Here is a 14,014-nt window from a genome sequence, read left to right on the forward strand (position 1 = left end):
AGGGTAAATAGGAGCCACTGCAGGGGTTGGAGCAGGGGCGTGGGGATTTTGGCCATGACTATTAGTAGATGTGATGGTGATCGCACTCCCTGCTGGGGGTTGCTTTGGGAGACTTTCTCAAGTGGGGAGCCTGAAGCATTTGGCTGGCCGTGGGACTGGAGAAGCCTCACTGTGCTTGTCCAGCCTCGTGGGAGGAGGAGAGGGTGGGAGGCAGGCTGGCAAGCCTCAGGGCACTGTAGGACCTGCTCACTTCACCGTCACTTGTGAGATATGTCAGTTAGTCGAGGCCCCTTGTGGCCCTAATTGAAATCCTCTCTGTCACTGATATGTCAGGAGAGAGATGCTGTCCCTCTATGAAGCCCTGGATGGAAGCTTGGCAGCCCAGGTGGGAGGGGCTCTGGCAGTTTAATCACTCACCGCAGGCAGGATTGGCTATGCCCTCCATGGCCTTCTGCATCTTCTGGTCAGGCCTGTTCATCCAAGAGAGTCCATGGTCATAGGCCTTATAGCCAGTAGCACATATGTCTGATGACTGTCCCCCGAACACCTCCATATTTATTGGTCAGGGTCAGTGAGAAGCAGATGGCACACTCCAGTTAGTTTAATTCAAGGAGGAATTAATAAAAGGGCTTTTTATTGGGGTACCTGGTTGGCTCAGTTGGTTAAGTGTCTGACTCTTGATTTTAGCTCAGGTCTTAATCTCAGGGTTGTGAGTTCAAGCCCTGCGTTGGGCTCCATGCTGGGCATGGAGCCTACTTAAAAAGTGTGGGCAAGGTATAGGGAAATCCTACAGCGTAGTGCCCTATTGGGGCTAGTCCCCACCTTAGATACAAAGGGAGGGAGCAGGGAGGAGCACCAGGTATTGGAGTCTGGGTGGAGGGAGTTGTGGAGAGAAAGCTGGGGGACAGGAGGTGGGTCCCTCAGCTGAGACACAGCCAGACCCAGGCAACCTTGAAGAGAGAGAGCTGGAAGCATAAACACCTTGGCTATACTCTCCACCTCTCCTCTGACCCCTGCAGGGATTCCTGACTGGTCAAGCAGGACCAGAAGCAGAGGTCAAGGGAGACTGTTGATGTGGTCCATACAGGTAGAGAAGCATTGTAAGTGGACGTGGGAGAACACAGAGATGTCCATGTTCCTTCAGGCCAGGCCCTGCCCTGGGCCCAGGGTCCAGAACTAGATCAGACGTGGTCCTGTTTCCAAGGAACTCTCTGGGACATGGCAGTGGGATCAGAGTGACAGGTGGTGGGATTAGTGCTGTGACGGGATGAGCAGATTGCATGGACTTTTAGTTGTTGGGATCATTAAACTTGCAGGAGGGGTGAGGGGTAGGGAGGGGATGCTTGGCTGCTCTCCCTAGTTCACTCGCAGCAGCATGTTTACAGCAGTTTTAGAGGTGACAAGTAGGTGTGTGAGTTTTTGGGTCCTACGGATAACAGCAACAGGGCGGCCTCACGAGCTCCTTGAGATTAGAGGAGACCCTGGTTGGAAACTTCCTAGTGCAGCACCTGGCATCTTGCGAATGAGCTGGGAACAGTAGTCCTATTGTTCTTTGGCCTCGTCAAGGTAGTCCAGTTAGCTCTCCCAAGCGAACAAGCAGACGGGCGGTCACAGGGCATCCCTGCCCAGTGACTCTGGTTTGCACGGCTTCCGTTTATGAAGAGCCTGCCCTGCGTCACACACACGTTATCTCTACAACTTCTGTGGGGAGGGAATAGGGAGACGATATTATTTATTCATTCCTCTTCCTTTTGTGCCTCCTAGGACGGTTTAAAACCATGCCTGCAAATTCTGTGATACTTCTCCCATTGAGGGTTGGGGTCTATGTCCCCTGCCCTTGAATCTGGGCTGTTCTTAGTGACTAACTAGTAAGCAGTAGAATGCCATGGAATTGGTGCTGCTTGGGAGGCCAGGTCAGAAAAGGCCGTGCATCACCAATCTATCCCATTCCCCCACGCCCTCCCCTTTGAAGCCCTCAGTTTGTTTCTCAGAGTCCATAGTCTCTCATGCTTCATTCCCCCTTCTGATTACCCCCCCTTTCTTTATCCCTTTGATGGGTAGTAAGGAGGGCACGGATTGCATGGTGCACTGGGTGTTATACACAACTAATGAATCATCGAGCTTTACATCAGAAACCAGGGATGTACTGTATGGTGACTAACATAATAAAAAAACATTTAAAAAAAAAAAAAAACCTGCCACATTAAAAAAAAAAAAAAAAAAAAGGCCGTGCAGTTTCTACTGGGTCTCTTGGGGACACGCGCCCTGTAAGCCAGGCACCGTGGAAGAAGTCCAGTTACCCTGAGATGGCTGTGCTGGGGAAGCCCCATCCGGGCACTGTGGTCCACAGCCCAGCTGAGTCTTCGGATGACAGCAGCTCCAGCTCCCACCTGACTACAACCCCAGCAGAGAGCCCAGCTGAGTCCTCCCCCAGATCCTGACCGATACAGTCACTAGTGAAATAAGGTGGCTGGTTTGGGCTGCTATGTTTTGGAGTACATTTTTATATTCCAGTAGCAATACCTCCTCTTTCCTGCCTTCCCCGTGGGGGGAATATTCTTCCCCCACCTCCCTGACTTTTGGACCTGGCCATGTAATTAATTCTAGCTATTGAGAGCTGAGTGGAGGCAGTAAACTTCCACGTCCGACCGAAAGCCTTAAATGTGCTCGGGTTTGTCCAGGCCTCTCGCACCGCCGTGACTGGCCATGGGAAGACCGTGCTCCAGAGACCTGCTTCCCTTCATCCTAAAGTGAAAGGGGCTGGAACTCAACCTCCGGCCTGAAGCAGAGCTGCCCCACTGGCCTGCAGGCCTGTGAGTGAGAAAGAAGGGCTTGTTGTGGCAAACCACTGAGATCTGGGGGTGGGCGTTACTACGCATGATCTCAGCAACAGCTGAGGAGGATAAGACAGGTGGGTAACACCGTTATTCCCGTTTTCAGATGGCGAAGCTGAAGCACAGAAAAGTCAAACGAATTGCTCAGGTCATATCTGGAAGGGGACAGAGTCTGCCTAGAAACTCCCTTTTAACCATCGTCTCCAGAAAGGCACAAGCCCTAGTGTATCACTCACGGGCCCACATGCATTTCCAGCAGCCCTGCGCAGCCCTGGGCCTGGACAGATGTAGTGACTTCAGGTCCCGGAGGAGCTGAGGACACTGTGAAATAAACAGCCAACAAAAGCCTGTTTTCCAGTGTCCAGAGCCTCAACCTTGAAACCTCAGCTGTATCATCCATTATCCTTCACAGAGCACAGGAGAGGCAGCCAGGTGTTTGGAAATATAGAAAGCCTTGCTGCAGCCTGAATGCGTAAGGAAAGCAGGCAACACTCTGCTTTATTCTTCCTGCTTGGGTCTCCAAGGGGGGCGTCTTTAAAAGCATGATGAATTTAGATACATTTTTATGCATTCAGAAATGGAGTAAACTCTAAGTGTTGGTCGCTAGCCCTGGCTGTATGCCTGTGTGTGCGTCTGTGTTACACCGCAAAAGGACATAGCTGGGCTAATGAGGCTGGGCTTTGGAGTCCAACAGTTCTCCATTAAACACGACCCTCCCCATTGTGTGACCTTGGACAAGTTTTACAACCCTTCTGAATCTTAGTTTCCTCTTCCTATAAATGGGGGCAGGAAGCGTAAGGAATGGGATTGGCCCCCCATGAAGTAATGTATATAAAACACCTACCATCCTGAAGGGGCTCAGTGAACACTTATATCCTTTCCCCCTCTTGTTGTCTCTTATCAACAGTACTACGAAGTACAGATCGCCCAACTGGAGGACTTTGTGTGAACTCTACTAGCATTTGGGGAGCTGCCCCCACTCTGGGGATAAAGCAAGAGAGAGCTCCTTTGTCGACTGGGACCTGAGCCCCGCAGCTCTGCATCTGTGAGTTGGCAGTCCTCTGCCTAAGCACCGAAAGGTAATGTGGCACATAGACAAAGGGCTTAAATTGGGAGACATTGGGGCCTGGGCTGAAACCCTGTCTTTATTATTTATTAGCTGTGTGACTTGGGTAATTACTTAACGATTCTATGCTTTGTTTATTTTGCTTTCTGTGTAATGGGTATAAGATCCGTATCCTGTTTACTGGCATATTAGCAGCACTCAGTATTGTGTCTGGTGCCTGGTAAGTGTCATGAGGATAGAATGGAGCAACACATGAGTAATTGCCCCCCACATAGTAGGCCCTCAGTTGACACTGGCTCCCTTGGTACTACTGTTGGCATAGGGTAGGACTTTTTAGGGCAGGGAACTCAGTAAATTTTAACTGAATCTGAGTCATCACTGTATGGTTGGCCCTTGAACACCACAGGTTTGAACTGAGCAGATCGACTTGTATGTGGATTTTTTTTTTCAATAAATACAGTACTAAATGTATTTTCTCTTCCTTATAATTTTCTTAACATTTTCTCTAGCTTACTTTATTGTGAGAATATGGTATGTAATACATTTAACATACAAAATATGTGCTGACTCTGTTATCCGTAAGGCTTCTGGTCAACAACGGCTATTGGTAGTTAAGGTTTTGGGGAGTCAAAAGTTATATGCAAGTAGTGACTGCACTGGGGGGGGGTCAGTGCCCATAACCCCCACCTTATTTAAGGGTCACCTATAATACTACATTCTTGGATCCTGTTTAGAGCTCATTGATTACATTCTGAAGAAGCTTAGAACCTAGAGTCCGTAACTTGGCATTTGCAGAGCCTGTCCCTGTCTGCCTTAAGAGACACGACTAGCTCTCCTTAGCACTTCTTATCTTGCATGCGGACCATGCTTCCAACTGTGAGCACAGAAGTCATCCTCATCATCATCATTGTCCTCCTCCTGCTCCTCAATGTCATTACCATCATTCTCATAATGACCGTCATCAATATCGTGATCATCCCATAATCACCACCTTCTCCATCATCATCATCCCCAGCAGCATCACTGCAGTCAGCATCACTCTGACCACAGCACCTACTACTGGTACTTTCACTGTTTATGGAGCCTTACTCTGTATTGTACTTGTTATTGTCTTATTAAAGCTTTTATAACAAATATTTAAGGTAAATACGGTTACCATCTCATTTTACACGCAAGGCAACCAAGACATGCTAGGGTAAAATAATTTGCCCCAAATGAACCCCTGGGGGGGGACAGGATTCAAATCCAGATGAGAACACCCCTAGGCTAACTAACTCTTTTAACTAATACATGGAACTGCTCCCTCTCCCCATCACTCCCCTGTTAACCCACGCTTCAGATCTCAGCTCAACTGCCCCATCCTTGGGAGTCTTCCTTGACTGCCTTTGTTACCACTGTAAGTACACAGAGCTCCCTTGAAGCTTTCTTTCTAGTGCTTATCACAATTTGTAATTTTACACTTATTTGTGACTGTTTGATTAATAGCTGTCTCCTCCCATTTCCATGAGGGCAGGGCCAGCAGGGGGGCTTTTTTGTGTGCTATCTCATGCCTTGTGTCCGAAGTGGAGACCGGCTCAGAGTAAGTGGTCCATGGACTTGTTGAATGAATGAATGAGTGAATAAACGAATTAATCCTACCTCTCTCCTCAGCCCAGCTATGGTTCTACTCCTTGGTTCTCTGATGTTTATAGGTTTACTTCTTTTCTAACTCATCTTCTGGTGGGCTCTTTGGGTTCTAGCTGAAGCAAGGGTCATCCTCTTTGGGTCACCACTAGCCGGTGGATTCTCCAAAACTGGTTCAGAAACAGGAGGTCATTGAGAGTGGACAATCTGGGGTGAGGAGAACCAGGAGGCAGGCTGTTGTAATAAGAAAGGCTTGGCAAAGAGGCCATAGATGAATGACCTTCAATGGCAGTGGGCACCAGAATCGAGGACAAAGCTAAAAAGTGTTCTGACGCAAAAATGGCTGGGCCCAGTGTCTGGACGTGCGGAGCAGGTGGCTGTGAGGAGTCATCAGTGACCTCTACAGTCTTGATGGCTACCCTAGTCTTGTCTCCCGATATATAATGAGCTCCTTTATGTGTCTTGCTTTTGCATATGCTCTCTCTCCTGCCCGGAGTGCCCTATCTTCCCTTCTCCACCTGGAAGACCCCTATTCACCTTTCAAGACTCAGATCAAAGGACTTTTCTGCCCTCCCCAATAGAAGTTGTTGCTGGCTCTGCTACCACATAGGTCAGATCTTTCCTAAACCATGTGCCAAACTGGGTTGTCCTCACACGTTTGTGTCCGTATGTCCCATTAGCTATGCCCTCTTTAGGAGCGGGCTTTGTAATGTCCTTCTCCTTACCCTTCAGCCCAGACCTCACCTTCCCTTCCCTCCCTTCTCTTTCCTTTACTCCCATGATGCCTGTCCAAGTCCTGTAATGCTACATGTCTTCTGTTAATGACCAGAACCACAGCAGTGGGAGACAGAGGGGATAGGGGAGCTGGGAGGTGGCTGATGACAATTGTAGCTGAGGTCAGAGCCTGCAGGAAGGGGATGGTGGGGTCCATAAGAGAGCAAATACCCTTCCTGCTTCTGGCGAGGTGAGGTCTTCTCCCTGGATCTTTTGACACGAACCATTTGATTTCCTGACACACTGGAGTTCAGCATGTCTGAGGCTGGATTCGGGTCATCACATCACTCTGATGGAGCAAGCAGACCAGAAAGTGGCTTTAACAATAAAAGCGCCCCTACCCTACCTGTGGGTTTCTTCTTCTTATCTCTATTATCTGCCAAATGAGATCAGCAGTGGGAGGTATGTGGCTGACCCTGGTCCCTCGCAGTCCTATGCTACAAGTGTTTCCTGAATGGGGAATCTGAGGCGAGGTGGGTGCCAAACCCATGCATCTGATCACATGATTGCTCTGGTCCTGCCGCTCAGGCGGTCTCTTGACATTGGTGACAGAAACGGGGCATCAGCACATAGTCTGCAAAATGCTGCTGTTACTGTAATTTCAGCCCTGGGCTCTTTGATCATCTTGAGTCTGGGGACTCAGTGCTGGGACCCTGGGGACTGGTCCATGGGCCACCTAGCAACCTTCTTTCCTTCTGGTTCTTCCTTGCTCTTGGATAAGTCACTTAACCTCTGTGTGCCTCATTTTCCTCATCTGTGCAGTAGGGCTGGTGGTAATGCCTACCTCCCAGGATTGTGGTTGAGTAGGAAGTGATGTAACGTGTGTCAGCTGGTTAGGGCACGTGTCCATCACACAAGTGCCACATGAGCCTTTCACCATTCTGCCAGTCTTAATGCTGCAGACATTGTCACTTTTTTACATTGGGTCCTGACGTTGTTCTTCCAGTAAACTAGATCTTGGCAAGCCTGGCACCTTCTCCTTGTTCAGGTGTCGCCCCAATGACACCTTCTCAGAGAGGTCTTCTCTGATCTCCCCAAACCCCAAAGTAGTAACCCCACTCTGCCACTCTCAAAACTCTCGCTCCATTATGACCTGTCTCTGTCTGTCTAACCCCCGCTGTACCTCGCCTTCCTGTTTGTGTGCTTATCTATTGCCTCTGCGCATCCTGGAATGTAAGCATCTGTGCTTCGTCTCCCGAGTGCTCAGCACAGCACTGTGCATCTGGAAGGGTCTCGATAATAACAACATCATTCTTAGTTGAATGTCTTCGTCTGACATCTTCTGTCTTGTCCTGAACCTCTATTAGCTTGGCTCCAGCTGAATCCCACAGGAAGGAGAAATCGAAACTGGGTGAAATTGTTTTCATGTTCACTGCACTGCTTCCCTTCCACCCCTTGGTGGAGCCCTTGTAGCATCCCTCCAGTGCGTGCACCCAATGCTTTTACTCTCAGCACGGACGGGAGCCCAAATACATCATACTAAAGTGTGAATGATTGATAGAGACAAAATACCACCTTCTCTTAAGAGATCAAAGTCCAACATAATTCTGCTTTCCCTCCTTCCAGGGAAAGGTGTGAGGCTGGTGCAGGGCTCAGAGGGTGAAGGTGCTGATTCCAGGTCCTCTAATGAGCTGTGTGCTCTGAACAAGCTGCTTGACCCCTCTGAGCCCTGGTGTCCTTATTCTTAAAATAGCGCTGGCTCCCAGACTGGGTGGTTGTGAGTGTCACGTGCAATCCTGTGTCTGAAAATGTCTTGTCTCTTACAGAATGCTTCCCGAGTAAACTGTTATCATTGTTTATCATAACAGAAAACGAGCGGACAGATAGAAGTGAGTGACAAGTTGGCTAGAAACCAGCCATGTGCCTCCGGGGAATCCTTGTCTCCTTGTCTCTTTATTCACCACTCAAAGCTAGAGCTGCCTCAGATGTGACCCCAGGGCATCCGCTCCTGGCTCCTCCTGGCCTGCCCCCTGCCCTCACTCCCAGCAGGGCTCTGATGAGGAGCCCCAGGTCCCACAAATTTAGGGAGGCAAGGGACGCTGAGATCAGCTGTGCAGAGTCATGAAGTCCAGTTTCTCTTTAGTCCTCTTTCTAGGCACTGGAGCCCACCCCGCCTTTCTCTTGCCCACACGACGCCTCCCTGGGTCCCCAAGAAGCCTGAATTTCTTTTCTAGTTCTTCCTCTTGCTGTCCTGGTCTGAGCTCCTGCACGCTCCTCACCCCCAATCTAAAGCCTCCTCTGTTCTGTGGGCATCCACTGAGATTGTGGGGAAGGCACAGGTGGACCAGGGACATGCGCACTCAGGCCACGCTTTCTGGGGAAGGCAGTATTGCTTCTGCTTTGGAGGATGCATGCTGGAGCCCGATGCCCGGGTCCCCATCCCGGCTCTGGTGTTTACTAGCTCTGCGACCTTGAACAAATTACTTCCCCTCTTGTGCCTCAGTTCATTCATCTGCAAAGTGAAGATGATCCCTGAAACAACCTCAGAGGATTTCTATGTGGATTAAAATGGATTTATTCACGTAAAGCATCTAGAATGGTACCCAGCAGAGAGTAAGCGCAGACCAGTGAATGTTGGCTTTTTTTTTTTAATTTAAATTTTGCTTACTTAACATATAGGGCAGTATTGCTTTCTCGAGTAGAATTCAGTGATTCGAATACTGGCCTTAAAAAAAAAAAACTATTAATGCGGAGTCCACTGCTTCCTTATTGGCGATCTCCAGTCAAAGGTGAGCTCACATTTGAGGTGGGTGCCCCAGGTAAGGTCCCGTTCTCCCCAGACCACGCCTCTACACCTGAGGATATTCCCAAGAAAGGTGTGTGCCTGAGAATCTGTGGTCCTAATTCTTCGCTCCTCCCTCTAACCATGCCCTTTGCCAGGTAACGTGGCAGTTACTCCACTAAAGGCAGATGCAGGACCCTGCCCTTTGATGTGGGGCTCAGACCTGGGACTTGTTTTAGTCCAGGGGTGTGTGGGCAGAAGCCGACCACTTCCTGCTGGGCCGCTTGCAGGCCTAGGTTGTAAGGCGGCTTGGGTGTTCTGCTTGTCCTCTTGTGCCTCTGCCGTCATTATGAAAAGAGCACACCTGGCTAGCCAGCTGGTCGAAGGTGGATGAGAGACACGGGAAACAGTGAAGAACAGACCCATACCTGACCTTCAGCCTGGAGCTGCCCATCTGCGCCCATCCTAGCTTAGCCAGGCCAGGCCAGGATCGGCAGAACCCCCAGCCAACCCGCAGGTGCAAACAAAATAAGTGCTTCTTGTTGTTTGCTACTGAGATTTGCGGTTGTGGGTTAGGTGACAATAGCTGCTTGGTACACTGGTGAGTGGTGACGAATCACCATGTTGCTGTTGACTAGGCTTCCCAAACCCAAAGCAGAAAATGGCTGATGAGCTGGACTGGACCATGTTGGATCGAAGTGGGCTGTCACTGCTGTCCTTGTCCCCACCATGTCCAAATCTGAGCCTTAGGTCTCTGGGCACTTGGGTCACACGGAGGAAAGAGGCCAGAAGAGACCAGGAGGTGGTCAGACCTGTTTTGGCGGAGCCAGCACTGCCTAGCAGAGTGCCTTGGTGCTCAGGACACGTGAATGAAAGAGAGAGAGGAGAGGTGGCCAGCCAGGTCTGCTCCTGGATAATCGATTAGCTATTCCTGCTGCTTGGGTAGAAGAGAGAGAAAAGAGAAAACACAACATACATTGGAAAGTGAGGGGACACCCCCACCAAGCAGCTCCTGCATTGTGATGGTCCCTCTCCTGGCAGGTGAGCTGAGCCAGGGAAGGGAAGGGAAAGGCGGGGCTTTTGTATTTTTACTCCCCTGTCCTCATTGCTCTTTTCCCATAACACACTGTATTCATCTTTACCTGAAATTGTATATTTACTACTTTACTTGCTTGTATCTGTTTCCATTACCAAAATGTGAGCCCCATCAGTGATCTGATTCATTTTTCATGGCTGTATATATACCCTTTGCTGAAATAGTAGCTGGCACAGGGTAGGTGACCAATACATGTTTGCTGAATGAATGCATGCATGCATGCATGCAGTGGCCTATGCTGTAACGTGTCAGCCTGGTCACTGTTTGCTCCTTGCATGCTTACTTTCTCCTAGCACATCCTCGCCCATGGTTGCAGGAACTGGAAGACGTTAACCCGGAGGCCCATTCTTTGACTCAGAGACTGCTCCCGTCCTGGGCACAACTGGGGTCTGGAACCTGCTAGCTCTCTGCACCTCTGAACCCTGTCTTGTTTGGTTCTACACCTGGAGCACTTCATACTGGTGATCTGATTTGGACCTAGCTCCCTTCTGGCCCTGCTCCTCTTTTGGTTCTGCTGTCTAGAGAGCTAACGCAGAGCACACCACCTCTGTTCCCAGCCAGCTCCGGGAGATGGCCCTACAGGTGAAGTGTCCCCTGCCCCCCTTGCTTGTCTGTTGGGGACATTGGCAGTCTGCTTCCTTAAACACACCAATTACAGAGAGATGCCAGCCTGCGTGATAACAGTTCTTACAGTCTAGCCTCTTAAAAGTCTTTGCCAACTTATTTTTATGGTTTTAGCTCATTCTGGTCCCATTTGCTCCTGTAGTGATTCATGCAAATGCAGCTACTTCTGTGCAAATGGACTGGGCTAATACCATTTGCAAAGATGCCTCTGTGAGATGCCCAGGAATGCTGTCTCTCAGTGCTCCTAGAAGGACTGCTTGGCTCCAGGGTGCAGAGCAAAACCAAAAAATTTCCAGGTGGAGTGTTGGCTGAACTCCATGACTGCTGCTTGGGTTCAGTCGACATCCCTCACCGGCAGCTGCTGAGGGAGGCTGAGACCCATCCTTTGCTGTTTGACTCCTCCAAGTTCACATGCATTTCAGTTACACTTTGTCATGACTGTCTTTAACTTACTCTTCTCAGCCTCTGGTCTCCTTTTGATTTATGGTTGGAACCCCCAAGTCCTTCGGAGGCACCATATACTTGCCCGTTACCACATCTACTTGTATTTGGCTGGAGTTACTGGCACATTCTCACATGGGTGTTTAGTTGCAAACAATTCTCCTAGCTCACTGAGCCCTGAAGCTCAATAAACATTTGCAAGGGAGAATAATAATAATAATGGTAATCACTGATAATTTTTGATCTCTGCCAGGCACTGTGTGAACCATTTACTACATTCATTTCTCATAGCACTCCATTAAGGGAGGCACTATTCTTGTACCCATTTTGCTGATGAGGAAACCGAGGCAAGGAGAGACTCAGTCACTTATTCTGGATCACACAGCTGATAGGAGGTGGAGCCAGGGTTTGAATCTAGGTCAAAACCTCTGCTTATAACCACTGTGTCCTCTGAAGGACGCAAGGATAGGAGGAGGAACAGGTGTCAGGCACTGGCCAGGGAACTGAATCTTGAAGACAGTTGAGCCTGCAACCACAGAGTGAGCCCTGAGCTCTTGGAAGGGGATCTTGGCAGTCAGATCTTATCGAAGGCGGCTGTCCATGACTGCTTGGGTTCTGAAGCCCGGACCCCACACCTGCTCCATCCATCTGACTCTGGATCTCTCTGTGGCTTTTGCCTCTCCATGAGACTGCAAGGGTGGATTTCTTCTGTTTGTTCCTCTAGATCCCCTCTTCACCCTTCCCTACCCAGCTCTGTGCCCAGGAGGCTGACCTGTACGACTGCATCATCAGGCTTCCAGATGGGTCCAGTTGGCCAGCACCAGAAGGAGACCCAAAGGAAAGAGGACAGTGAGGCTGGGATCTCTATTCCCCTGTCTAGCTCCGGTGTCTCACCAGTGTCAGCTCAGTGGGCCCCTCCACGTAGCACTGTCTCTCCAGGTTCTGGTGACTGCTCCCTCCCCTTGGTCATTCTAGTCTAGGGTGGGTAAGAGCAGTGTGTTACTGTCCCTGAGGTTCCGTACTCTTCTTCGTGGTTTTCCAGCATCCTGTCTCTTTACTAAAGTGTCCTTACGTGATTCATATTGAGCATGCCATCTCAGTCCTATCAGGACTCTTACTGATCTCCCTGGGCTTCAGTTCAAGCCATTTCTGATCTTCAGCTAACCCAGCCATGGCCAGAACCCCATGACTCAACTCCTACCTTGACGGTTCACTCTGGTGCTCCTTCCTAGTTCTTGGAAATGCACTGTAGTGTGGAAATAACACTGGCTTGCAGGTCAGTTTGGGTTCAAAGCCTGGTTCTGACACTCACCACATGACTTCAGGGAAGTCACTTCACTTTCCCGTGCTGTGAAATGGGGGCTAATGTTACTTTACAGGTTGACCATGAAAATTGAGTGGCACCAAGTAGATGAAGCCTTTAGCTCAGTATCTGCACCTACGCCTTGGTTTCCCTGCTTTTGTCCTCTCTTGAGCTCTGACTCTCTGGATCACCCATCCATTGTGTTGGGCTCAGCCTCTTGTCCTGCTGGACAGCTGACTTTGGTTCTGCCCCGAGGCCTGGCAGGTAGAGCTACAGAGAGGAAGGGAGTGACTCCTGACTCCCCACAGTGGGGAGGTGTGGTGAGGAACTCACAGGAGCAAAACAGATCATTCCAGGGTTTGAAACAATGACACATGGAGAAGTGTGACTAATTGTAGAAAGGAAGCAAGGGGAGTATGAATCCATGCTGATCTTCATGGACAGTTCCATTTTTTAGCCAGAAATGCTAAAAGCTAATATTCCTGATATTCCCAGCTAGAGGAAGTTCCAGTGTGATATCCTGCTCCAATGGCCAGATGTCCATGGCTCCCACTCAGACAGATGGAGGAAGCTCCTCCTTATCTCCCTCCCAGCTTTCGCCCGTGCCCTAGCAGACCGTTGCCTCCACGGTGGAATGAGATCTCTCTACCTGGAGTTAAAAGGGCCTGGATTGAAATTTGGCTGCGTTGGCTTCAAGCTTGTGGGATCTCAGGAAGCTTGACCAGCCCAAACATCATCTCCCTCATTCTCAAGATGGGGGTAATTATAACTGCTCATCAATGTCTTCGGGCTGCTGGTTGAATTGGGAGCAGGTGATACATGTGGAAGAGATGAGTACAATCCAGAGCCCGAGAAGCATTCCGCCCCAAGCTCATGCTTATTTCTACCTTTCTTTCTTCTCACCGTAGCAGAGCAGGTGCCCCTCTTCATTCCAGGGGAAACCTCAACATTTACTGTCTTGTGTGGAAAAACCTCTTGATTTTTATTATCCTTCTTCAGCTTTCGAATGAAGTGCCTCCATCCTGTCTCCTCTCTCAACGGGTCTGTGGTTTTGGTCGAATTGTCACTTTGAAGGACACGCTCCGGTCCCCCGCAGCCTGTCTCCCCTCAGTCTGGGCACCGAGTACGGTTTTTCTGAGCGCCATGAGACCCTCTGTTTTAGTTTATGCATGGTCTTGTGCCCTTCTACCTTCTGTATGAAGCTTGTCCTTCACAAGGACTTTGACTCGGGACTTAGGCTTCACGCGTGATCTGAGGACACGTCGGCTATCGGGAGCACGAGCTAGAGATAATGAAGGGAAAGACCATGTGGGAGGGCTGAGCTCCATTTTTACCTCTTTTATTATTTACCACTAATTTTCCTTAATTTGCACAAGATCTGGAAAGAGAATGGCCCTTCACACCCCCGAGCGTTTGCAGTTTCCATCGGCGAGGCACATGATGACTTCATGGGTATGTGGTCTGATGTGGTATTTTTTGTTTTGTTTTGTTTTTTTGCAAGCAGGGTGAGGGAGAAGTTCCCAGCTTGCCC

General features: G+C 49.6%; 1 long non-coding RNA gene across 1 annotated transcript in view; it reads left to right on the forward strand.

The window, feature by feature from the left end:
* Nucleotides 1–3,508: 3,508 nt before the first annotated feature.
* The window catches only part of LOC121104609, a 126,831-nt gene continuing 116,325 nt past the window's right edge, over nt 3,509–14,014 (forward strand). The window contains exon 1 of the long non-coding RNA XR_005836945.1: nt 3,509–3,913. This is a non-coding gene — a long non-coding RNA (uncharacterized LOC121104609). The remainder of the gene's footprint in view (nt 3,914–14,014) is intronic.

The sequence above is a fragment of the Ursus maritimus genome, unplaced genomic scaffold (genome assembly GCF_017311325.1).
Source record: "Ursus maritimus isolate PB19 unplaced genomic scaffold, ASM1731132v1 scaffold_22, whole genome shotgun sequence".
In the NCBI taxonomy this organism is placed as follows: Eukaryota; Metazoa; Chordata; class Mammalia; order Carnivora; family Ursidae; genus Ursus; species Ursus maritimus.